This window comes from Gallus gallus, chromosome 1 (assembly GCF_016699485.2).
Source record: "Gallus gallus isolate bGalGal1 chromosome 1, bGalGal1.mat.broiler.GRCg7b, whole genome shotgun sequence".
In the NCBI taxonomy this organism is placed as follows: Eukaryota; Metazoa; Chordata; class Aves; order Galliformes; family Phasianidae; genus Gallus; species Gallus gallus.
Genome location: NC_052532.1, coordinates 107,464,227 through 107,491,194, shown reverse-complemented (window position 1 = coordinate 107,491,194; position 26,968 = coordinate 107,464,227). Strand labels below are relative to the sequence as shown.

The 26,968-nt window shown below is 40.5% G+C and overlaps 1 protein-coding gene across 3 annotated transcripts in view; it reads left to right on the top strand.

Annotated features, from left to right (window-relative positions):
- The first annotated feature begins 24,705 nt into the window (after positions 1 to 24,705).
- The window catches only part of KCNJ6 (potassium inwardly rectifying channel subfamily J member 6), a 161,092-nt gene continuing 158,829 nt past the window's right edge, over positions 24,706 to 26,968 (top strand). For 2 of the 3 annotated variants that reach the window (XM_046905684.1, XM_004934546.5), the window contains exon 1: positions 24,706 to 25,017. The gene's annotated coding sequence lies outside the window, so the exon portion shown is untranslated. The remainder of the gene's footprint in view (positions 25,018 to 26,968) is intronic. The other variant, XM_015301389.4, reaches the window with a different exon arrangement.

The following is a 26,968-nucleotide window of genomic DNA, read 5'->3' as shown; positions in this document are numbered from 1 at the left end:
ACGTAAGTGTGAATGAACTTGGAGCAACCATAGCACTTGATGTTTTATATATACATGTGCGCAAAGGAATATTTATAATCAAGATAATTACTTCCAATTTAGGAGCATCTTGATGTAGAACAAGATGTCATAAAATGTATATGATGCCTGCATTCCTGGAGCAGCTGGCACAGTCAGTGGAATAGAAATTTATTCTTCTAAGCCTTAATCAAACAAAGCATGTAAAATGTGCAAAATTTTAAATTCCATGACTCTATTCTTCTGTTTCACAACAAGCAGTAATTTCAGTGCTGTTGCTGTCCTGGTTTGAAGTCATAATGCTTATTGTCAGAAACTATATAGGGGCCTAAGAGAAATGCAGGAGATACTTTCCAGTAGCTTAACAGAAGCTAGATACCAGGGCTATAATAAAGATTCCTCAGATCTGCCCAAATTTACAACAGTATCGACAACGCAGGTTAAAGAAGTGTATAAAACATGCAACTGCAAGAGGCAGTATATTAGGTCAAGTAATGAGCATAAATCTTTGTTACTATGTAAGCAGGTTAGAGACAGGATAAAATCTGGACAACTATTTTTCAATACTTGTAAAGATTGGTTAATTGGCATGAAGAAAAGATAATACTGAACTTTACTAAGTCTTCCCTCTGATAGCTGGACTGTATGAAAATAAATTCATTACTTTGTCACTATCAGTACTTTGTGACTATCTTCTTTCTTCCAGCAGGGAAAGTAAAGGCAAAAACCACTTCCAAACAGGTTTCCCCTTAAGGCTCATGAAATAAAAACAATATTCAGTACAGCTGCTAAAGGGCATCCACAAGTTTTATGCTTATCCTTTTATTTAGTGATGTGCATAGTAGAGGCACATATCAGACAATTAATTACACAATATTCTCTTTCATATTATAAGCAAGTGCAGTAAACAGGTATAATGCATGCTGCACAATCTCTCTAATTCACAGTAATGGCTGGCAGATGAAATGTGAGTTACCACACATTGCAAACTGATGAATAATCAAAGACAAGCAACAAGCAAGCATAAAACTTCTCATAATGTACTACGTTCATTAATGTTGATAGTCATACATAAATGTTTTTGCTGTTGTTGTTGTTGTTGTTGTTTGCTATCTGAGTAATATGGAAACCAGTTGCTTGAAATCATCTCCTAAGATTGTCCTCACAAACCTGAATAAGTGAGCCCAGATGGTAAATCTGGTAAAAGCTCCTGTGATTTATAATAACCAAATACCAGCCTAAAAAGTTCAGGATGGGTAATCATCCATGTATTTTCAACAGCATACTTTGGAATTGTGATATGCTACTGATGGCTTTAAGGGGTGTGAGGTTTTACTTTTTAACCACATATTGAAAAATCATTTGGTTTCTGTCTGTGAGTTTCACATTGCCCCTGTTGCATAGATACTAGAGGTCTTTCTATTGCTTTTTTAATTATTCATTTTTCAATCTTTCCATATATTACCTAATAAAGTGCATACTCTGCCTCTTGCTAGTATGACCTGTCTTTCAGCATTATTAAAATCACTCAAGATTTAAACTGAACCTTTGGAAAATATTAGATTGAGTTCACACTGAAAAATAAGGCTTCTATATTTGATCAAAAATATTTTTAAAAAGAAGGATTGGCCTTGCAACCTCATTGTCAAGGTAAAAAAACACCAGTTGCATCCCTGCATTTTCCACAGTGAACAAGCATTGAAAAGGTCTATACATACTTTGAAGATGATGTACTACAGATTCAACACTCTTTTATCTTGCTAAGCAAATACTGTATTAAGGGAGTTTTGCTAATTACATATATATGGCCAGGATTTTACTCAACATTTTTAGTTTATTTAAATTACAGTCCTTTTTGTTGCTATATTATTCCTTCTCCTTAATTGCTAAAACAGAATATAGTAACTACTATAACTGTTATTATACCCCCACTTGGTCCCACTTGACCAACCTGATTTCCTTCTATGATCGAGTGACCTGCCTGGTGGATGAGGGAAAGGCTGTTGGCACAGTCTTCCTAGGCTTCAGCAAAGCCTTTGACACTCTCTCCTACAGTATTCTCCTGGAGAAGTTGGCAGACCATGTCTTGGGCAGGTACACTTTTTGCTGAGTAAAGAACAGGCAAATGCACCAGGCTCAAAGAGTGGTAGTGAATGGAGTTAAATCGAGCAGGCAACTGGTGATGAGTTGTGTTCCCCAGCTGTCGATATTGGGGCCTCTCCTGTTTAGTATCTTTATCGATGGCTTGGACGTGGGGATTGAGTACACCCTCATAAAATTTGCAGATGACACCAAGTTAAGAGGAAGTGTCAATCTGTCTGAGGGCAAGAAGGTCCTTTGGGGGGATCTGGACAGCCTGGATAGCTGGTCTGAGGCCAAAGCAATGAAGTTCAACATGGCCAAATGCTGGGTCCAGTACTTTGGCCACAACAACCGCAGGTAATGCTACAGGCTTGGGGCAGAGTGGCTGGAAGACTGTGGAAGAAATGGACCTGGGGGTGTTGGTTGATGTTCAGCTAAACATGACCCAGCAGAGTGCCCAGGTAGTGCCCTGTTTCACTTTTTTCTTTGAATTGAATCACTACAGTCTTGAAGTGAATAAATCATTGTTACCCTCAGCAGATGTTTAACATGTATTTGTTTCCTAGTCTACCTAATTCAATCTTCTTCACTCATTCTCTTCTATTGTCTTAGACATCTACAAACTTGAAGGCAGTACTAACTGCTGTGAGAATATTTCTGCCTGAGAGAATAGCAAAGAAATCCTCAGGAACAAACTCTATATCTGAGACTACAAATTTAATGCCTTCACTAAAGCAGGAGAAATAATAAATAACAATTATCAATATGCATGTGGTACTTATCAACATGAAGTGAATGGGGTAGGTGAAGTTTAGACAGAAAAGAATGTCTAAGATAAGGAGGCAAACAGGAGACTTTTCATGTCAGTTCCACTGTAAATATTAGACTTTTGCTGATGCTTAATAGTCTAAACCCTGAGTCAGCTATCAAAACTCCACAACTCACGAGGGATCAGGTTGTGCTTAATATCTCAGAATTCAAATCTGAATTGACTTAGAGCTCACATTAAGTAAACATATTCTTGGCTCTACTCATCAAACTGTGTTAAGAGGTACAGAACTTTGTTCTTCATCTTACTTATGTATTGTTGCTAAATAAAGTAATTTTCTGAAATTCAGAGTGAAACATACCCCTTTAAAATTCAAGGCAAAATGCTTCCATGAAAATGTAAAGGGACAGAGTGAGTCAGGGTATCAGTGTGAAAATATCTTGCAGCTGTGCCAGCAATGTACAACATTGTTCCCAGACCAATGGAGACTTTAAGTTAATGCTTGTTCTTTGAATGATGCTCTAAAGTAAGTTGGCAGTTTGGGTTCAACTGTCATAGAAAAAGGACTCCATATCACCAGGTCATCAGACTGTCTAAGATTAGCAGCCAAATTTACCTTCAGTCAGCAAGAGGGGAAAAGGTTGAAACTATGTTCAAGTGGTCCCTCAAAGTGACAACTGTTGGGGAAGAATAGAAATGTTGGGGGTTCACACACAGTGTTTTATACACTCCGAAGAACAAAACAAAACAAAGCAAAGAAGAAAAAAAAAGAAAGAAAAATATATAAAAAAAATAGATGTGGTTATGGGCTTGGGACCTATGTACCCCAAAAAAAAAAAAAAAAAAAAGAAATCAAAATAATGACATTCCTTGATGAAGCTGAAAAACGAGAATTTCCACATTAACATTTCATTGAGACATTCATATCAAAAGTGAGGAAAAAAAAACTCTAAGAAGTCGAGATAACGAATTCTAGCATGTATCTTTCATTTAGACTTAGTGAAATGAAGTTTTAAAAATGTATCATGTTCATTTATTCTGTAGGTAGTACAGACACATATAAATCCTCCACCTACACAACTCATTTGTGAGACCAGCAATATATATGACTATAAAACCTCGGCAGAATTTAAGCAAACAATATTTTTTGAGTGAAACTTCACTTCTATTTTTATTTTTTGATAGTTCAGTTGCAACAGTAACATAACACATTCAGAGAGCCAAGTTCTCAGCTGTTGAAGTCAATGGACGTAAGGCAGTTTAAATGATTTAAGTACGTGGATCAGAGAGGTGAGTTCTTCAAGTCAAGAGCCACTTCATACTCCTGAGATATAGCCAAGTAAAGTCTACTTAAATGAGACCTCTGTTTTTAGAAAGATTCAACTTCTTACTGAAGAGAGCATTACCCTTGGCAGATCAAGTCATTTATAGTATTAATACCAAATACTTTTTAGATTCCTACCTCAGTACCTTCTATATTACAAAAAGACCTTGCATAGGCCTCCACTCTTAATGAGGGAGAGAAAACAGAAAAAAAGCTCATGGATCCAAAGTTTGCGTTTGTTTTTTTTTTCTGGGGGGGGGGGGGGGGGGGGGGAGGGGAGGGGAGGGCTGAGTTTTTTTGTTTTGAACTTTGTGCATTCTTGTTTTCCTAGCCATATCCAAAAACATATGGAAATTTTCTTTAAACAGGAATTTGTAACTCATAGTATGTATTCAGATCCACTATTTCCTGCTCATTTGTTCTCTGTTCTCTGAAAGAAGTGCAGAAGTATAGCGTTTGTAGATTTTAATACAGAGGAGACAAAACCAATAATTCATTTACCCTGAAATTCATAATACTGTGGTCATTTACTCTGCTTCAAAAGAGATGTCCCTTGCTTGAGAAAATGAATTGAATCTGTAGGAAAAGGACCAACTATGGAAGCAGAAGATGACCTGCTGAAAGCATTCTTTGCAGACAATTCCAAATAGGCAACTTCAATTAGGCTGACAGAATCCCAAAGGAACAATACAATGAAGATGGATCCATGCTATTTTCAGAGGCGTCCAGAGCCAGGACAAGAGGCAATGGGCACAAACTGGAATACATGAGGTTCCATCTAAACATCAGCAGGCATTTATTTACTGTGTGAATGGTGGAGTACTGACAAAGGTTGCCCAGAGAGGTTGTGGAGTTTTCTCTCTGGAGACCTTCAAAAGCCAAGTGTACATAAGCCTGGGCACCCTGCTCTAAGTGTTCCTGTTTATGAATTAAAACTGACTGTCATTTCAATAAACTCCCACATCAGTCAGTGTCTGCCTACAATAAATAAATAAATAAATAAATAAATAAATAAATACTAAACAACAACAAATAAAAAAAAAAAACAACTTCCACACAAAATAAGAGAAAGCAAGTTCCCTCTTAATCATTTCATACGTATTATTAAAATACTTGCAAAATATCATTATAATATTATTGAAATTGAAATAGGTGATCAGCCTAGTATCCATATTCACACAGCTCAGGAGACCTAAGGCATGTACCTCTTGTTTCTTCACCACTAATTTCCTTTCACAGAGATATCTGCAAGTGAACTTTAATTTGATATAACTAATTACTTAACCACCAAAAATCCCTCTTGATATGCTTTCCCATTCTTTGCTTCTCAATTAAATCCAATGGCTCTATTCTCAGTAGCTGGCAGAAGCAAGGAAAGTCAAACAGATTTTCTATCAGAATCTTAATCATGAGCCTCATAGATGAAAGCATAAAGTGATGTGCATGGTTCCAGTCTCTTTTAGGGAGACAATCTGCTCCCTCACAAATGAAAAAGATATTAATGTGTACACCATGAGTCCTCCTACAAAATATTTGGAGCTGTGTTATTTATCACTACATAAGGTCCCTGCATGATGAAGGTCTAATTCATTAAAACTAACTCTTTTTCACATTAGCCTAATAAAATATGTACACAAACATTAAGGTTTGTTTCTTTTCTTTTATTATTATTATTTTTTTCTTAGTACAAATGCAGATTCCATAATAGATCTGCATAGCTATAGAAAGTAGAGTTCAGGACTTCCCTATTGTACTTCTCTGGGGGTAAGCTTATATGAACACACCAGGGAAAAAAAAATGACTAAGTCCATTAATATGTTGGTTGTCTAGCTTCTTTGTTAAACTTAGGTTTACGTAACTGTCATGTGCTTAGCCTATACATAGCTCAGCTCAAATTGGATAACTAAATGGAAATGTATTGATGTCCCATATTTCGGTCATTTTGGTGACCCAGTTGGTCACTTTTGTGAATTGCAAGCATGCATATGCACGCTGTCAGTGTGGTAGGTAGTATGTTTTGGATGGTTTGCATAATGATGCTGTTGAAGATGCTACTGAGCATCCGCAATAGTCATAGTGCTTTGGTTGACTTTCAGCCAGTATTTCATGATGGAAGACACCTGATGGATGAGACAAAAACCTGACAAATACAGTTTTTAGGAATAACTATACTGCTTTGTATCAGAAAAACAGGTTAAATGAGGATTAAGTATATAGCTGTTTGTAACTATTCACTATCTATCCAAAACTCTGCTACAGCAGACTAGCTACAGCAAATCCATTACAAATACAGGCTTCCAGATTCCAGCGAAAATTATTTTTAGAGTAACAACAGAAAAATCTCACAAGACATATTGCAAAGAGTAAAGACCAAGCTAACAAGCATACCCAGCATATACTGTATGAGTATCTGTGTACATTAGTTGTTCGATTACTGAAGGATGTGGAGCAGTAGATAGCACTGAAAACTGCGGCACCCATCATGAGCATCATGAAGCCCAGGATGTTTTGATCAATACCTTCAAATATACCTTTTCAGTTATGAATTTTGTCAATTCCATATAAGATAAAGCTATGTATGTTTTACACAGTGTCATGTGTCACCAGGTACATCATTAAAATGAATTTATTAAAATGAAGAACCATAAAGTGAGTGGGAGGAAAGGAGGAAAACAAGGAAGGAGGGTAGGAAGCCAGATTTCAAGAATCGCACTCAAAACATTCTCTTTTGGTTAAACTTTTATGGTTTAAATGAATAATCAATTACATTCTTAAAGGATGTGCATTATGTAAACTTGGAGGAGGAATTTTTATAGGCATATTGAAAAGAATTATTAGTTTACTATCTAATCTTTACTAAGTATTTTAGAAATACAATCTAATGAATAACAGAAACGGACGTGTTTTCACACCTTAATTGCATTACATGTCATTCACCCCTGTTGTCTCCTTACCAGGTGGCATACTGCTAGAATTCAGTGGATATACAAATGATGGATTTGGAATGAAACAAAATCACCCTTTTCTTGTGAAATTCACTTTATGTTACATTGCTGATTCCAGAGTAAAACTCTGAAATGTAAAAGCTAGGAAATCAGCAGAGGGAAATCAGAAAGTATTGTAGAGCATTATAAAGAATCACTTCAATTCACGCTCTTCATAGTCTGTGCTTTTTCAGCATGCTCAGCTCTCACTGATGTACTGAGAGTGGGAGAAATAAAATTACTACTTTTGAAATGTGTGAAGGACACAAGTAGTGTTAAATAATATTGAGGACTGATCAGTTATACAGAGCAATTTGAAATGCTGGTTAAGCTGAACCTATTCAAGTATCATTCAGGTAAAGAGTGCCAAAAGCAAAGTTGTAGGAGCAGAACTTGTGGAATTCAGCTAGTAAAACTTGTCATACGTTCAGAATGGGTGTTGTTCTGACTGACAGAGCTTCTTGAATGGTCTCAGAGCCAAAGGAGTCACACAGCCCAAAAACACCCATGCTGTGGGAAGAAAAAAAAGAAAGAAGAAAGTTAGCATGATGTTTGTGCTGCCACAGGGAGAAAAAACAGCAAAACAGATTATTTTATCACATTGGTAAGAGTGATTTGGGTTTGTTATGACACTCTTTTGTCCACACTGCAGAATAAATGAAAAACTGGAGAGAGCTATGGGAGGAATAAATATTACAGCAGCTGAAGAAAGCACTGTACAGTATGAAAGACAGGAACTGGACAAAAAATTGCAGTTATTAAGTAGAAGATAGCAAATTGACCAAAATATTGTTCCTAAATATTTTTAAGATGAGAAAACAGTAGATGATATAGAATATTTCAATCTGGCAAAAAAGAGCCTTATGAATGATGGATACATAAGTTCACACCAGATATAACAGTCTTGTTTTTGTCAGAAGGGTTATTACTCATGCTTGAAAAAAATATAATGCCATGCCTTCTATTCACATGGAGATTTTTCAACTATTATAATTTTGAATATGCTGTTTAATTAAACATTTAAAACTCAAGCAAAATTATCTGATAAAAGGTATGAAAGAAGCAATATTAAGTTTTTGAGTGGTCTTTCTAATTCTTAAAAACTCATTCACAGACCAAATATATCTGACATAATCCTCACAAGTAAACAAAAATCAAGGCAGAGTTGCTACCTCTTAAGCAAATTAAGTATGCTATCTTTTATCCTACAGTAACAGCATAGATAACTAATTTGTTTTTTTTCCTTTTTTTTTTATATTTGATATTTAAGATCCATTTTTACCTGACAAAATAGTTTAGAGAAAATGTCTATATTTTTTTCTCCCTTAGTTGTTGCTCATACAATTACATCCAGTGAAACTGATTTAATCTTGACCACAAGTGTTATTTACCACTAAAGCTGAGGTGCTAGCAGGAATTAGGGTTTTCTGTGGGATGCAGATCCTTACGTCCCTTAATTCCTCAGCTACAACAAAGGACTCGAGGACTTGGCTGTTAATCCAGGAAAAATGACAGCCATTGTTGGCTTATCTCACCAACAGTTCTATAAAACAACTATTAGGCTTTTATCACCAGGAACAACATTGTGTAGGTTGTGCATGTGCAAATGAGCACAAAATCACAGCTGGTATTTCTAATTCTGTCCAACCCAAGAGATATATCATCGCAAAAGTGTCTGAGATAATTACACAAACTAAATCAAACCCAAATACTGAAATCCCAAGTGAAAACAAACAAACAAACAAACAAACAACTTTGATATGTGTCATATATAACTATTGGACCATTTACTTTCCACCTGCATGCTCTGTAATTTTTCTTGTCACATACTGTAATTATGAATAATGCTCATAACCAAACACGTGCTTACACCTCTCCAATCCACTGCTCCAAACGAAACCTACTGAGAGAGTACGCAAACTTGTTGCTCTAGCACCTTGTCCAGACGGATCATGTAATAACCCAACTTGCTACATCAGCAGGTATTTAAACAGAAAATGGTGCTGAACTGCAAAGAAAATTGTCTAGAAGTATTTTTGTGTGAGTAGAGAGGATATCTCACAAGAGAGTGCTTTTTGAATGAACATTCTATCTTTCACTAGTTCACTCCACATGAGGAAAAGTACTACTTTCCTCACATATTACATTTCAAGACCGACCCATTCAGATGGCGTGCAGTGGTTGTAATTACAATTTTAAACCCAGGCTGGAGCAAAACCTGTTCTACTGAGTGTAGCTCACAAGAATTTTGACAACAGTGGAAGTGAGAATACCTCTTTTCTAATGTAACAACCTGTACCGCAGTGTTCTGTCTTTCCACAATACAGAATGCAGAGGCTTTTCAGCACAACAGGGACTTAGAGACTTCTATAAAGCCTCTTCTACACAGAAAGAGGAATACAAAGCTGAGAGATGGGAAGGAAATGGTAAAACATTGCAGCAGTGTGTACCAATTCAATTGCTAGAGTTCTGTTTATATTAAATGCAACCCTGCAAGCGATTGACTCATGAGTAGCTCTCATGTTATATGCAAAAAGTAATTAACAAAAAAAGCAGGCTGGGCATGAGTTCTTCCACAATTCACATTGTGAAAACAGCAAGCTCAGTGTTTACTGGAACTAATACAGCTTATTTTGTTTATGATCATTATTCAGTTCACTTCTTTAAAACTATTTTAAATATTTTTTTAGTCATATATCAAGCAGATTGTCTACGAATATATGGGTAATAGTTTGGAGCATAGGTTCTATAAATACCTTCAAAATTCTCATTCCAGCCGTGGTATCTGTCATATCCATGAGCTCTACAAATACCACGGTGCATTATACACAGATATTTAAGTACAGGTTTTTAAAAACAAATGTTTCATTTTTTCTTGTTCTCTCCAGTTCTGAAGATACGCAAATACAGAGCAAACTGAAGCCCCACTTGCAAGATACTCACTACAGCCACTGCTTAATTGCAATTAGCCATGTTGAGGGCACAGCTCTGCCCTGGGATATTCAGTCAGGTCTCCTTCTAAAAGCATTAGCAATCACCAAGCAGGGGTGACTGGCTGCAGGACTTTGTAATGAAAGCTGAGAGCGGAAATTGTTCCATGGGATAGAGTGTTTACATTTCTATTTCCATGCGTGTTCCACTAGGACGGGAGAAATCTCTGGTTTAGCACCTCTAAATAAAGATTCTGAACAAGTGACAGTTTATTTATGAAATATTGTATCATTTAGAATCACTGCAGCTGGCACAAAAATCCCTTAGACATATGTGATTGTTTGCAAACTTGTCCAGGGAAGGTGAAAACAATATGTTTTTTCTTTGACCTTTTTCACCTGAAAGTGTCAGTTGTAAATCAGAAAGTTTTGCAAGTTACATTTTTTAAAATATCATGCTTAAAATATGCAGAGATAATATGTGTTATATGATAAGCATTCACATAATAACTTGTCACGATACTGCCTGTTTTGGGATTTGTTCATGCAACTGCATGTGGTGTATTTTCATAAAGCAGCGGAATACCATCATCACAGTCGCTTAAAGGTAGCTTTAGGGCTAATCTATAAACCAAATCAGTAAACTACTTGTAAATGATTTTATCTAAAAATTCTATTCAGAGACAAATCAAGGGTAAAGCTCTTGCCTGAGAGGCAAACTCCGGCTCTTGCCTAAGAGGCAAACATGCTGTTCCCTGCAGAGCAGATGAGCTCCACTGTGCTTTGCTTAACGCAGCTATCTGTAGCATATCCCATCTGCCTTCCCAACTTTGTCACATACAAGCCTGACACTGGGCAAATAAGATTGCTGGTGTCCCTCCTGCGTTGCTCCAAGAGTCACCGGCTGGCAGAGCAGATGGGATTTGTTGACAGCTTGAACCTACGTAGACTACCTGCCTGACAAGGCTGAATGTGAGGAGTTCATCTGCTATCTGAGCATAAAGTCATGCTTTGGCCTATGGTACTGTGTACAGAGATATTTTGTGATTGAGCAACTCCTTTGTAAAAAGGCATGGTTTTCCCATGTTCACCTATCAAATGAGGGACAGGGATGGAAACAGAATCTAGGAGTCCCAGAATACAGCAACCTAACTTACAAGTAACAGAGGCAGAAAGACACAATAGGAGGATGAGAGTGGCAAGGAGCAGTATTTCACTATTTAGCATTGGAAACTGATTCCTAAATGAGCCAACGCTACAGTAAATGATTACTTAGGACTCCTTCACTATTTGACTGTCTTCTGTCATCACGCTCCCAGCAGTTCAGCAAATTTTTATAGCACTGCTGATTTTAATGACTGGCTTCCAGAAAATGGTACACCTGGGAGGAAATTTGGAGTTGGTTGTATTCGGTAAGTTACTGTCATTCTCTCACAAGGCTGACATGGAATCACGAGCACGAAGGTGCACAAGATCAGACTGCCTTCATCTTACAAGTCAGTGCTTCATTTTTAACATTATTTGGATACCTCATGGTTCAGCAGTAAATCTGAAATGGGAATGCTGAAAACTATAGCAGCAGTGAGCTGCTGCCTAACCTACAAAGTTTCATAGAGAATCAAAGATCTAAGTCCTTACTTAGATCTTAGGAATTTTATATATCCATACATTAGTGTGCAAGTTCATGCTCCTCCTCCTGCTTTCTTTGCAATGAACTGTGTCATAAAGTACAGACAAACTTCTGAACACATTTTACTGCAGAGTGCATCACAACGATTAGGTAACAGGGAAAAAATCATACAGACAGTCAAGAGCCAGTGGCCCGAGAAGCTTCCCCCATCAACAAGAAGCAGAGCACTTCAGAGATGATAAAATACCACATAAATCTTCTGAGAAAAAGATAAGAAAATGAGCAAAGTCATAAATCTTTAATATTTAACTCCTTTCAACCCCACAGAAGAAACTCTATTTCAAAGAGCCAACCAGTAAAATGAATCAATATATGCCATAAAAGAGATGATCACAGGGAGTAAGGGCAAATCCTGGCAGTTCAGGAAAAAAAAAAAAAAGCCAGAGAGAACTAAGAACTGCAATGTCCTGCGGATCTCCCCAGGCAGGCAAGATAGTATCATGGAACAGGTGACATAGTTTTGTGTACCATATAATTAGGAGAGTCAATACGTATGTGTCTGTCAATAAATATGGGTTAAGAATAAGCTCTGTAAGTAGACAATTGGTCTTTCTTCCTACTGAGTGCAAACGGAATAGGCTTGTGTGATATAAGTGACACCACAGAGCATTTTCAGCAGTTATATCCAAATACTCCCTAATTAGTATCAGTCATTAACCTTCAGTCAGTGGATCACTGAGGTCAGGACTGAGAATTTATAATCCAGCCAATTTACACCTATCTCCCTGTAGCGTCAGGACTGCAGAGTGGCCACTCAGCAGAAGCATTTCCTATGCAAGCACAGAACCTTCCACAAAGTCACTAGGCCCAATTAAAATTTGATGCTAGTTGTACAGTTGGCCACAAACCAAGGTAAGTTTCTTAGTCAGTTAGGGCGCAAGGAAGGCTAACTGACGGTCTTTCAATCAACGTTGTCTTTCAACAGAAAATACGGATTTTGGCTAAACAAAATTTCATGAAAAATATCTACTGCAGACAGAAAAGAATTTGCTTTTGTTGAAAGCTGACTACAGCAGAAGTTTTTATTTTTCCAGTAAAGCAAAATTATGGAAATTCAGTCATTACAATATCTGTATGCCACTGTTCTAGACTATGAGCTGGGCCAGTGAAATCTCCCAGGATGTGCCACAGACCCAGGATGCAAAACAAAGACTCAGTATTAAATACAGTGCACAAGAGAATGTGTGTTGCAGTCTATTAGCCCACATACAGAACAGTGGTGACAGGAGTCATCCAAACTATAACATCCACTGTGTGCAAATAGTTTTCAGTCAAAGTTCTTATGAAGAACAAATATCATCTCAAAAAGCCTTATGAATAAGAAAAGCAACATGGGCAAAGATGAAGTCATACTGTTTAGGCAGAAGAGTGCAATATTGCCTTTCAAAATTATCAGTAAAAAAACATCTCAAAGGACCTGATCCAAACTTATTAAGTCAATGAGACTCTTTCTATTAGCACAAACTGGCCTTCTATTTGATCCTACACAGCAAGATGGAAATTTTATTCCTTTAAAAAAACAGTGCTGATTAAAAGAGCATTTCCAGTGAAAGGGTTTTCACACTTTTATGTAACAGAATTTGTACTTCTGCTGTTCACCAGAAATCCTGCTAGTTTGCTCAGCATAGTATATTTCAGTCCTTGCTAAAATTTTAAAACATTTTCATGGACAGAGGGGAGACCAGAAGCTGCTCAAGTGGCAGTACCTTCTTTGCTTGAAAATGAAATATTTGTTTTTGAGTGTAGAAGCTACAGTAGACTGAATGTAATCTAGACCCCGGCAGATCAGAAAGAATGCACCTAAATATTGGCAGAATAATCTGCAGAGCTCTAGAGAAGCCTTAAGTGCTCCAGGCCACTGCCTACCATTTGGCAGGTATACAAGGGGCTGCAAACTCAGAGCTATCTTTTTGTTTGTTTCTTTGTTTGTTTTGTTTTTTTCCTAATAAGACATTCACATAGACCTAACACTGAAATGTGAGAATGCTGGGAAGCATAACAGTCAACAGAGGGAGGTGCAGGAGTGAAGTTGGTGAGAAAAGCAGTACAAAGATGTTACCAAAGAAACAAGAACCAGCCACCAGCTACACTGGTAATCTGTCTATGCCATTCAAGGAGTTCTGCCCAGATTTTTACATTAGTGAATGCATGGGGAAAAGTCCCATGGATGCCCAAAGCCCTTTCTGCTGTATTTCTTCCTGAGTGGGAGAATGAAGTCTGCACCAGAAACAGGCAGATGAATGTTCCTGTGTACAACAGGAGCTTCCCTGCACGGGTCATAACATTGAAAACAGTGCACACGTGACATCACAAATCTAATCAGACACTGTGTGGGGAAACAGGAAGATATTTCCTTGCCTAGGTTTGTTGCAGCCTTGGCTCCCATCCAGGGGCTAGCAGCAAGGTTGCCAGCAATTGCCAAGCACAGCAATGGTGTCGTTATGTAAACACCTGTCCATGGGACCACAGCTATACAGCTCACTCAAAAAGGCCGCCAAACAACAGATGGTAACGACTTTTGATCGCTACCAACATGGATGGGATTTTAACTAGCGAGTTAGAAGTAAAAATATCTCCAGCTCATTTCTTATTCTCTTCAGCTATTTTTCCCCCTGCTAATGTTATATATTATATATTACTCTACATTAAGTCCTGGGGAAGGTCTTGATAAAAAAAAAAACACCCTTCTCCTGTGTAGTAGAAAATAGGACTGGCAAACTTGGATGCCTACTGTTTACATTTTACAGTAAGAGGGCAATTTCACACTACCCACTACTGATGCTGCAATATTTCTATACCTGCTTTTTTTGCTTGTTTGTTTTAACTCAAGTCATGCCAGAATTAAAATGAGAAGACTCATCAAAAATGTCACGTCTTCTCCATTACAAGGAATTTGTGTAACACCTCTGCCCTCATTTTTGTTTTATTGTAACATTGATTTACTTGCAGAACCAGGTCAGCTCCCTGGCTGGCCTAGATTAATCAGCGGGGATTCATCCCTTACCCAGTCCCTCCTGCCCATCAGCCAACCTGTGACTGTGCCCCTTCCCACATGGCTTCCTCCACATGCAGTTTTAGTTCCAGCCTTATGCACCCAACCACTTTCCGCAAAACCCCTCAAGATAAGGGGTGTCTTCGTGCTGAAAATCCTCCAGCCCGCACTCTCTAAACACCTTCCACCATCCTCAGAAAGTCAATGAATCAAAAGCAAAGCAGAAAGCTAAAAGTTAAAAGCATGCGAGCGGATTGCTGAAAGCATACGTTGTACGGCAGGCGCTCTGCAGCGATGTGTGGGTGGCCGGCTGCTTGTCTGGCTGCCTGCCCGCTGCTCCTCACACGCTGGCAACACACCTCCAGGATTCTGCCCTGCAAGGAGCAGCTTCAGCGCAGGCTGAACACTCTTCAGGAGACATGCACAGACCTCCTGGGTTTGAAGAGCTTTTGGGTTTGTGGTTATTTAGGTTTCTATTTATGAGCCTGTTGTGTAATAAAAAGTGTGCTGGGGAAAGAGTGGTTTTTTCTGTATCTCAGGCATTATTACTTTGACAGAAATTAAATTATAAGCCCTTATCATCACTTAGGAGTGGAAAGTGCTGAAGGCTACAGACCTCCTGGGTGAAATCCTAACCCTGTGGAAAGCAAAGGCAAAATTACTGTTGGAATTAATAAAGCCAGGATCTCATTCAATATGGGAGGATGGGGAGGAGGGTGTTTGCATTTTCACGGAGAAAAAGGATTACTTATTAACTGACATGCAAAGACTGCCCACAGTCTCATCAAAGCTTCGGGGAGTATTCCTAAGATTCTCACTCCCGTTTAAATTGCACGTACAAACCAAATACAAATCTCCTAAACACAATATATGCCTTAGTTAAGATATCACCTATTTGTAAAATAGCATATTTGAGTGATTACATGTTTGAGTTATTTTCTGAGACTAACATCTATTCGGGAGAATGAGAGTAGGAGTGCGTTATTTTGTGTTTTAATAAACCGCATTAATTACTGAGCTTTAAGAGGCCTTCTCAGTAAGAAATAAACCTCACAGCAGTGGCTAGTAAGTTTAGGCTCTAGATACTGTACACAAGCAAACTGGCTGTGAATGCACTATTACTTTTAATGTGCTGTTTTGTATTTTGTATCTGTAACTTCCGACTATTCAAGAGGCAAGATGTCAGGAGTGTTTTGTTGTTCTTCAAGCAAAAGTAAGGATGTAAATTTTGTGATATTATCATCCCTAATTCATCCATTTGCTTATTCTGACATCTCCATTGAACTAGATACATTAATTTTATGAAATTAATTAATTAAACTGTCTGTTGTTTTTTTCTTCGCCTAAGCACTTTCTGGCAAGAGTAGATTCTCCAGCAACACTAATAGCTACAGATCCTTTGGCACACATGGAAATACAAGCAACTTCATTGGAAATCTGCTCCAGGTAACCAGAATTTTGTTTTTCTTAGCATCTGCTATGTTTCACATTAAATTGTATCTGGGTACAGGTCATTTAAAGAGAACTGGTAGCTCATTTTCAATACAAGCTTTAAATTTAGACCTTCACCTTTCTCTTTGTCATTTATGTCTGAATAAATGGAATGCTGCTTTAGAGCAGGCATCCACTGTCTTAATTTTATATCCTGTCCTGGCCATAACAATCCTATGATTTGCTACAAGATTTCTCCTAGCTGAGTGCCATTTCTTCACTGATTTTTCTCTGTTTTCCTCATGTTGCCTCACTTCTTTTCTCACACAACTCCCTGGTGACCTTCTTCTGATTGAACTGAAATGCAGCCCTTCTTCTAAGTTTGTTCTCTGATCCCTTCTGCCTCTCAAGAAGCAACTCCACCTGGCCATCTTTTGGTCTTTAGTGTATCCACAGACAGGATTCATCTGAACTAATTCCAGTACAGATATTTAACCTATGCTGTTTGTGTGAGCCCCTCGTGAGCTTTCCAAGGGGGAAATATCAGCAGGATATAATTAATCTCATTGTTACTGCAAGTGGACTCTGAGCTCACTAGGTTGCTGAGGTGTATGTGTATTTAATTTTTCATCGTGACAAACTTCACAAAAATACTGAAAGGTTTAAAACATCAAAAGGCAAAAAATTAGTTGAACATGAACAACAATTATTAACTTCTGTATGGAGAAAGCTGTTACATGACGAGGGAAGACAGAACAAATAAAAAGGGTTTAATCACCTCTCTTACACTCTGCTCTTCTGATTTCTAGGCCTCAATCAAGCCAAAAACTCAGTGAGCAGTGGCAGATGTTGGCTGGCTTATTCCACTGTTTCCTCACCGCTCTTCCTGCTGTCTCTTGGTTCCCACAGCATGTCTGCTTTCCAATCCTCCCAGCAGTTTCTCAAGCTCTCCTTGAATCACAAATCATCAGCACCATGATGGGAATGTCTCCCTTCTTATTCTGCTGCCCATACTCAGTGACCTCTGGCACATGCTCCACTGAGAAGGCATAGCAATTTCCCTTGGGAGGGAGCAGTCCTCACTCTTGAAGGGTTCCTCCTCATGCAGCCACTATAGAGGAAGACTGCCCCTGCTGGGGAAAAATAGAAGAGCCCAAATATCTTCCAACATGTTAAGATGTGTCTAAGATTGAAGAGCAGAATGTGCTCTGCAGATGTGCCTATTTCATTTTACTTTTGTATTTTATGTTAATATTAGCCCCAAATGGCAAAAAATTCCAGTGCAAAGCAAGCATATAAAATATTTTGCTCATAAGATATCGGGAAGGATAACAGTTTTAGGTGTTTCTTTCTACAAAAACAATAAAAAAGTAGAAATCTGTATTCATGCACTTTTATTCAAAATTATTCATGCACTTTTAGCCACCTCATGAAACAAGCAGTGGTTGTGCTATACGTGTTTCCATTACATTTAATTTATTTTGAGACAAGAGAGTGGAGAGACACCAACACCAAGATAGTATGTTCCTGTTTTCATAGACTTGGACCAAAAAATCTTTGAATCACCTTGAGATTCATTGGTAAAAAAACCCTCAACAAAATTCATCTCTGTGTGTATTATTACTGTGTCAGGGTATTTGCGATTGATATGGCCAGTCTGCAGTCGTATCACTTATTATCATGTTTTACCTTGAAACGACAGCATGAATCAAAAACTGTAGGGCAGCTGTTTCTTACATACCCAAATACAATGATTTGAGTATTTGTTGTTTTTTGTTTTGTTGGGTTTTTTTTACCTCAAATGACAACAATATATGTATAAATTATATTTGAGTTCTTATTTCTAAGTCATCACTGTCTCTCTCAGTTTTGTTCCTATACATGATTTTGTTTTTATAGATACAGATTGTTCATACTTCTAATGTCTGCGACAATTAACCTGCATTCTTTGGAAGAGTTAACTGTGATGACAGCTATAACTACAGTCTGACCAAAAATGAACAGATTGTCAAGTATCCCCAACCCCTTAAACACCACAATAAATACAGAACAGACAGAGGCAATACCAGCCTTCCAATCTATCCATTCAGGGCAAGGTGCTCCTCGTTTAGCATGTTGCTTCAGCCTGAACTGTACTGTGTTTCAAAACATAATTATTTTGTAGGAGCATAAGGCTTTTAAACTAGTTATTATACACTTTGGAGCTTTACCAAAGACACCAACCTCCAGATAAAATTGTAATAAATAGTGGTAGGGAGGAAAGTAGCTACTTCAAAGACTAATTAAGTATTTTGATTAGTTCATACTTGCTGCATTTTGGCTGCTGTTTATAATTAATTCTATTATCTGATGTTTGTCAGTGGTGGTGTTTCAACCACTTCTTTGTTTACTTAATTGAGCAGTTTATAATCATTGCTTTGGAAAAATGAGTTTTACTCTTCACTTTTATAACTGATTACACTTATTAAGTCCCTTTGCCCTTTCAGTTCCGATACCCTTCAGAACACTGGCAGGGTTAACCCCAAGCAATAAACTAGCTTTCAAGTTGCAGTGGCAGTGTTCTGAGCTCCATTTCCAACCTACAGTCAAACACAAACCTTCCTTTACCATCAGATATCTTTTCCTGCAATATGCAACCTATTCTCCTCTAGCACCAGTTCGCTATTCGGGTTCGTAGTAGTTAATTCTTGCACTTATGAAGAGACCCACGGCCAAGGAGTGTCAATCACTGAGCCTTGCCATCAAATGACTGCAGAATTAGAGCTGCTAGCACTTTTGACTTTCAAAAGTCAGCTAATTCCATTCTCTTATTTAGGCAAGAGAGTAATTTAGAGAGAAGACAAGGGAGCAGATATCCAAAACTAATTTATATTGCGAAGTGGTAAAGTACCTCTGAAATATGTTGATGATGCAAATTGAGAGAGTATTCTGTGTAGAACAGGAAAACTGGGAATACCACAGTGACTAGCATGACCTTGAAAGCTAGAGTAATAGGCATGGGTTGAGATTTAATAGTTCGAAGTACAAGATCATGCACTTGGCACTTTTCCTGGTGTCAGGTACAAGTGTGATCAAACTGACAAGAAAAGAGAGGGAACTGTTGTATCCACCTCAGTCAGAGGATAACAGTAATGTTAGTGCAGTATAACCATAAAGAAGTAAATGTGATCCTATATCACATAAGCTAGAACATTTCCTGTATAGAGAAAGGGAAATATTATTTCTGTTGTACATGACACTGATGAGCCCTTTTCAGTAATACTGTCACAATTCTGGTTCCTCCTGCACAAGTAAGATGAATTTTAACTGATACTGTACAGAACAGGACCAGCAGGCTGATCAGGTGAATGGAGAGCTCAAGGTATAAGGAAAAAAATAATGCAAGAAATGGTCTAGTTTAACTTACAAGAAGAAAGACTAAGAGAGGATTAAGTTATTTTCTATAAATAAATTGGGTCAGTAGAAGGGAAGGGAGGAAGACTGGTAAACACGATTTTAAATTAGTGGACAATTCTCTACCTGGAAAAAAAAAAAAAAAAAAAAAAAAAAGCAAGGTGTGGAAAATTTTAAGGCACAATGTAAAAGTGGATTTATAGCCATCAAAGGGGTGAGTAATGCTTCAGGATTTGTAGCAGGAATTAAAAAAAGAGTAATTTTTAAAAATCAGAATGTTTTTACAGTAAACTGCAACCACAGAAGGAATGCCGTAGATGAAATCCAATGACTAAAAATAAAAATATCTGCAAGTAGAAATGGCCCATCTGGGGCAACCCTGATCCCTGGGTTAAAATCCAAACCAGAAAAAAAATGATATCACTTCTAAAATTCAAATCCCCAAACTCCTGACGGGTCAACAACATATTGTTTCTGGACCTCCAGTCCAAAACAAAAACAGGATAACACAGTTGAAGAATTTTTATGTAAAAAAAATCTGCAACATCAGTAAACGGGAAGATGAAATATAAATGGTAGGCACAAGAAACTGAAAGTAAAAGCTAAATGCAGAGACTGAGAAACACTGTTGGTCTGCTCTGTAGTATATAAAAGAAAGACCACAAATGCCATATTTACCCTGCCCAACACACCACCACCTCTTGAAAATTCAAATTCATAATTGATTAAGAAAATTCTGCCAAACAAAACACCTGACGGGAGTCACTCATGATTTTCAAACAGTTGAAATTATTCGGCATAAAAGGAATAGAAGGGGATAAAAATAAAGCAAGTTTGATTAATTAAATTAGCATGATTGGTATGTGTCTAAGAACTCATGACGAAAGACAGAAGAATACTTGCAGAGATATCTTTTGTGCCAGTATGAAGCTATATATTTGGAAAGACAGGTTGCACATCAAGTGGGATACTGTGGAAAATGTGCTCTGATTTTACTTCTGCCAGCACCAAAATTTCAGGATTGACAGTGCATCTCTCTGATGACTGCAAGACAGCTTTATATCAGCATTTTTAATAACATTCCATGGAGATCAAGAGCTTTAGGTTTGCTTATTTGTTTTGTTTTATTCCCCTGTTACTTGATTGCAAATGAGAAAGTTGCTTTGTTGCATCAGGTACTATCCAAAAATATTGATAATGATAAACTTTGACTTGTGGAATACAGAAGACAGCTTAAAGGCAAAATGGAGAAGGTTATTGCCACTGCATAGTAAATCTCAGTGACTGTGAAACTTACCTCCATATTTATAGCCATTCCCTATCTTGACATCCAGAAATAACATGACTAGCAAGTGAAATACAAGATTGCACACAGTAAAGTAATCTTAAATATGAGGCAGGTTTTCAAAACAGCTGTGCTAGGTTTACCAGATTGCATTATGGAAATGTTAGACACCAAAAAATCATGCATTGATGTGTAAATAAGAAAAAAAGGGGGGTGGTAGGCTGGGAAAGAGAATTCCCTCTGGTATTCTTCCTGCCAGAAAACAAAATCAGACAGCTTCCACCCACTAGTCTCTCCTTATCTCCCCTTCGGTTTCCAATGGCTTGCTCTGCAAAATTTCCCCAACTCCAACAAGCTGTAAAACCTATTGAGTATTTAAAATTACTGTTAGATTAACAAATGTGTATCCTTTGTCACTGCTATCAAGTTGTGCGAACCAAAACTATTTTAACTGATCTTTAAGCAGACATTTTTAACCATAGCTTTTCTTACTGCTGTGCAAAAAACTCTCGGTGTCGCCATATGGTCTGAAGCAATATCTAGACTCACACTTTCTAGGCCAGTGAGATAAAGAGTACTAATGAGAGGAGCAGCAAATGAAACTCTAGGCAAGGAGGCTTCTCCAGAGATGCCAGATGATTTGTTCTCTCTGTGCATCAAAACTCCCTCAGACCTGGTATTTATGCGCTTTTTGCTTTGTAACACTGTCTAAGAATCACGCATCATAATTAGCTGTCCATAAGATCATTGAAGAGTAGATCTTAGACACAAAAATATATGCCTTCTGATGCATTCAGGAGTGATTTTGATATCTACACGTTAGGCATTCTAATTTTGAGAACTTTGGATATTTTTTTTCTTACAGCTAAACAAATGAGATAGAATAAAGCCATTGACTTTCTGAAAGAGTTAAACTCAGAATTTATATATGAAATACAAAAATTCTTCTACAGACACATTTCACATTCATCTGCTCAACCCTCCCAAAGGAAAGGAGGAACGTATACCAAGAAAAGTAGACATTTCAGAACCTGGAGGGAAGAAGCAATAGCTCTGGCTCAATTTCAGAAAACTTCAAACATATCATTTTGTTTGTCATGCATAGGACTGCATTTGCAAAATACACAAAGCAAGCAGACCTTATATGTGCAGGATTGGCATAGCTGAATAAGTTTACTGGAAACTACAGTGCAGGTATCAGGTTGATGGCATTGCCTACGCTTATGCATGTGAATTAAATAACACATTAATCTATTATCACGAGTTTGCAATATCAGGTCATGAGAATAACACATGCTTTCACATTTTGTACCAGGAGCTGTAATTTCACTGAAATACAAATATCTCCAGTTGGCAAGCATACATCAGAATCACTCCTCGAGAGGTGCTGGCAAGTGGCTTTTCTATGTGTAAAATTACACTGGCAAAGTGAACATTGGAGGAGGATGATCATGTGTCAGATCCTTTATCAGGTAGTTCATCTCCATATAGTCCTTCCACAACCTCCACACAATCTCTGCACACAAAAGGTTGTGAGGGAGAGACCCTCCCAAGGACAATTCACAACTAAAGTTTCTTTTAGGTGCTCTGAACATCCCTCCAAGCTCCAGTACCCTAAGAAGAGCTAGATCTTCATGTAAATCTGTAGTACTAGGCACTTGAAGGAGGTTGTACCAATTCTCTCCACCTCCTATCCTTGTCAACCCATGCATCTGCTTTTCCTGCTGTTTCAAGAATGCGCTCTGTTTCAAAAGCAATTCCAAAAATTTCAAGCTGATATAAATTTCCATTCCTGACATAAACTGCTCCCTCAGGCAAAGCACAAGTCAGGTGAAGTCAAGTTGTTTCTGGGACTATCTGTCCAAAGGGGGACAGGAGGGATCTCTGAGTCAAAGCCCATTAACTGAAATCACCTTGAACAAGCAATATGGATTTAGAGACTGCCAGAGCAACCACTGAATTGCCTTTTAACTAAAATAAGAAGGGAAAAGAAATCTCAGCAACATACTAGACAGGCATTTGTCTGCAACCTGAAGAAGTAGTAGACATCTTTTCTGCGTGTGCCAGCATAAGTATTAATAGACTCCAAGGGGCTCTGCAGTGAGATTCATGGAATTGGTTTTGAGAAAAACACAACTGAGACAAATAGATTGAAGGGAGACAGCAGGGTAAGTATAAAATTATTGTTTGTGCACATGTTCAAAAGCCATTTTAATTTCTGTGCCCCAAGAGAAAGAAAAAGTACCATTGGAATGCACAAGAGTTTGTTCAGTTTAATGATTCTATTGTGGTTCCAAGCTTAACGTAACCAGCCATATGCTGCTCCTTTTAAAATATTTAACAATCAGTAGAGATAAAAGGGTCTATGAGACATCACATAGTCTTGAGATCATAAAGTCAGGAAGGATAAGCTCATACATATCCTAGGCCCTAGAAAAGTAACTTCAGTGTGAAGGGTAAATGCCGCTCCAGTAGAAGTGCTTGTAGTATAACGAAAGAGATTTCAATAAACAGTAATTTGCAGGAAGAAATGAATAATCATGTGAACCACCACAAAAGGTCTTACACTGCTCTTTTCAGTGAGGTTCCCTTTTATGGAAAAATCTAAAGAGACCAGAACACAGCCATTTTTTAGATTAGCATGATATAATACATAGACAACAAAAATACATGGACTCAGATGAGTTTAGACAGAAAAAAGGTTCCCAGAAAGTACACTAGGAAATGTAGGAAGGTGTGAAGAGGAAGGGTGAGGTGAGAAAGGAAATTCAAATAAGGCAATTTCACAAGCTTAAGTGGTGCTGGTTTAAAATACTACTTTTGTCTCAGAGGGAGAAAAGGATAAACTCAGTGGTCGCAGCATAGTCAAGAAACAAAGTAAGGTAGAGCAACCGGGAAAGGATACCTTCTCCAAGGGAAAGGATTAGGACTATATTTGACAAATATCTTCTTGGTTCTACCTTTTTAGCAAGGTTTTCTTAGAAAAGGAAGCTTAAGTAAATTTTTTTGTCACTGTTTGAATGTGTACATCTATCTGTTTGTCTGGCAACTGCCAGTCCTTCCAAGGAGCATGGAATCTGGTGGCCAGTTTCAATGAAACCCGAGTCGGAAAATAATGTCAAAGGTACTGCATTCCTACAGACTAATACATGAGGAGGGTGTATAAAGACACGCCCTGTTAAGTGTCCTAAAAGATCTAGAGTGTGCAGTGTGAGATCAGCCCTCATACACTGTAGAAGTCCTGTGGGACACAAACCCAAGTCTCCTGGTCTCCTCTGGTCAGTTGGATGTGCATTTGGTTCCTCTGGATGCCTCACTGGAAGGATGCAGACCGGGATGGATGGGACTGTTCCATGGTAGCAGCAGGACGTGGGCGAGAAGCCGGGGAGGTTCACTGCCAGCGGAGGGGAAGGGAAGGGAAAGGAAGGGAAGGGAAAGATCACCCCCATTCCTCGCCTCACCTTTTCACTCAGCTCTCGGGGAACCCAATCACTTCCCCTCCGCCACTGGCCCGCTACGAGCTTTATCCTCCCCAGAGCCACCCTTCCGCGCGCGCTGTGGCCGGGGGGCGGGCAGGCTGCGGGCCGGGCCGTCCACGCGGAAGAAGCGCACCGCCCCCACCGCCCCGCGCCGCCCGCAGGTGGCGCTGCTGCCATCCTTGCTCGGACCCCACCGAGCCGGCGCCGCCGCCGCGCGGGCCGGGCTAGCGCAGCCCCCCGGCGCCGGCCGCAGCCCCTGGGCCCGCCCGCGGCTGCCTCCGCGGGGCCGCGCCTCCCCCGCCCTCCCTCCCGCACCGCACCGCGCCGCGCCGCCTCCCTCGTTGCCACGCGCAAGCAGACACGCGCGGCGCCGCCGCGACCGTCCGGTCGCCCCTCGCTCCCTCTACGAAGCGGCCCCGAACGGAGCCCTCAGCCGGCGGGTGCCCCTGCGCTGCGCGGGAGGTGGGCGAGCGGCACGAGGAATGGAGGCGCCCGACGGCAGCCTGGGGGCCGTGTGACAGCCCGCCGCGATCGCTCGCGCATACGGCAGGGAGCCGGAGCAGGAGCAGAGCCGGGCAGCAGCGCCTTGCCCCGTCCCGCAGGGTGCCGGCATGGAGTGAGAGCAGCGTGCCGCCGCCAGGTAAGGTGGAGAGGGGTGCGCGAAGGTGCGGGGTAGGGGTTTGCATTTCTGTGCTTTTACTCCACGACTCGCTGCCGACGCCTTCCTCCCCCCCAAAAAACGCCCTTCTTCAAGCCCCCCGGCAGCCACCGCGACGGTGCGGGGGGATGCGGGGTGCGTTACTTATGTAACCGGGAGGTGAGCCGTGTTAGGCTCTCTCCGCCGGGCAGGGAGCCGAGGGGGGACTTGGCAGGGGGAGGACCGGCGCCAGGGGCCCCATTTCCAGCTGCCGTCGTGGGAGCCTTCCGCGTAGGAGCCCCGCGCTTCCAAGCAGAGCGCTGCCGCCGCGGGCTTGGCCGATGCTGCTTCAGGGTCCTCGCGCTGGGCGTCTCAGGCGGTACCCTGAGGGGATGCACAGGGAGTCCGGGGACGACCCGTCCGGCCCAACCACTCCATCCCCAGCGGCAGCGTCAAAACTGGGGATGACTTCAGTGAGGCGAACAGAGGGGCTGTTTTGGCTGCTCCCGTCTCACTCCTCTTCTGGAGGGACAGCGGGGGCGGCTGCACTGGGGGAAGCTGGAGTAGCGCTGGGTTGTCGCTGTCAGTGTTGGGGGCAGTCGGGGCCAGGTCGAGGGAGGCGGAGGGCGCGGGGGTCCAGCTTAAACGCTGAGGGGACGGTGTGGCATCAGTATATTCAACCTCTGATGGGGAAAAGCAGCAGCGGGGGCAGTGGGGACAGAGGGTTTCTCACGAAGGGGGTGCCCGTCTCCTCTTGATGGGAGGGAGAGCGAGCTCGGTATCACCATGGCGACCTGAGGGAGGAAAGAGCTAAATAAATAAATAAGTAGGAAATAACTCCCCCCTTTCCCTTCCGCCGGCTCTCTCCACCACCTCCCCTGCCCTGCCAGGTCCCATCTCAAGGCGGGGGGGGGGGGGGACGACAGATATCACAGACAAAACTTTCCTCTGAGATAAAAAGGATCGAGGATGTGGCCGGTGAACCATGGTGGGGAAGGGGTCTCCCAACACGGCTCAGCGAGGTTCGGCTGTGGATAGCCCCGAGCCGCCATACCCGGAATCTGCTCGTGCAGCATAGGAAGGCACATTTCGCGGGAGGAAAAAGCTACTTCAGGACGGGCTCCCCATGGCAGCCATGCCCTTTTCACCCTGTTCTCTTTCTCTCTGTGCACCGCCAGCCCCAGGGGGGCTCGCGGCGACGGGGGAGCCGTGCTGGCTGTTGCGTGCCCGTCCCGACGCAGCTTCAGAGGCACGACCAGCAGAGGCTGTTTCAGCACCATGGTCAGCAATAACGGTCGCGTCGTGTTATGTGGAGGTGGCTACTTCAGGACCATGGACAGCACCAGGGCGGCTGGATCGCGGTTCCCAGCTGGGCCCTTAGAGTCGCGGCCCTGTCCTGGGTAGCACCAGGGGCGCCTCCTGCAGGTGACCCCGAGCCACAAACGGCTGTTTCTGCCAGCCGGAGCCACCCTGAGGACAGCGTCGATCCCCACGGGGTGCCGGCAGCCATAGCAAGCCTCATCTATGACTAAACTTTCCTGAGCCAAACACATGCAGGAGCTGAAATTCTTAACAAGTGGCATGCTTGAAACGAACTTGCTCGAGGTTGTTTCTTACTAGTCTTTTGTAGTGGTTCTCAATGACTTGTTATGGCTAAGTGGTTCCCCAGCAGGACTGTTCACGTACACAACATCCATAAAATAAGCCCTGCAGAAATGGTGAAATGTGCTCTCAACTTGTTTTCCTTAAAAAACTTGTTGAGAAACAGCACTTAAAGAAATTGAACTCTTAACTTAGCAGGATATTCCACTGCTGAGACATACAAATTCACAGGTGGAGTTTGTGCCAGCCAGCCAGACACGATCAACAAAGTAGAAAATCACTTACTGATCAAGAACTGTTCTCATACACTTGGTAGGCAGTTTAAAGAAATACACCAGGTGGAGAAAAAAGG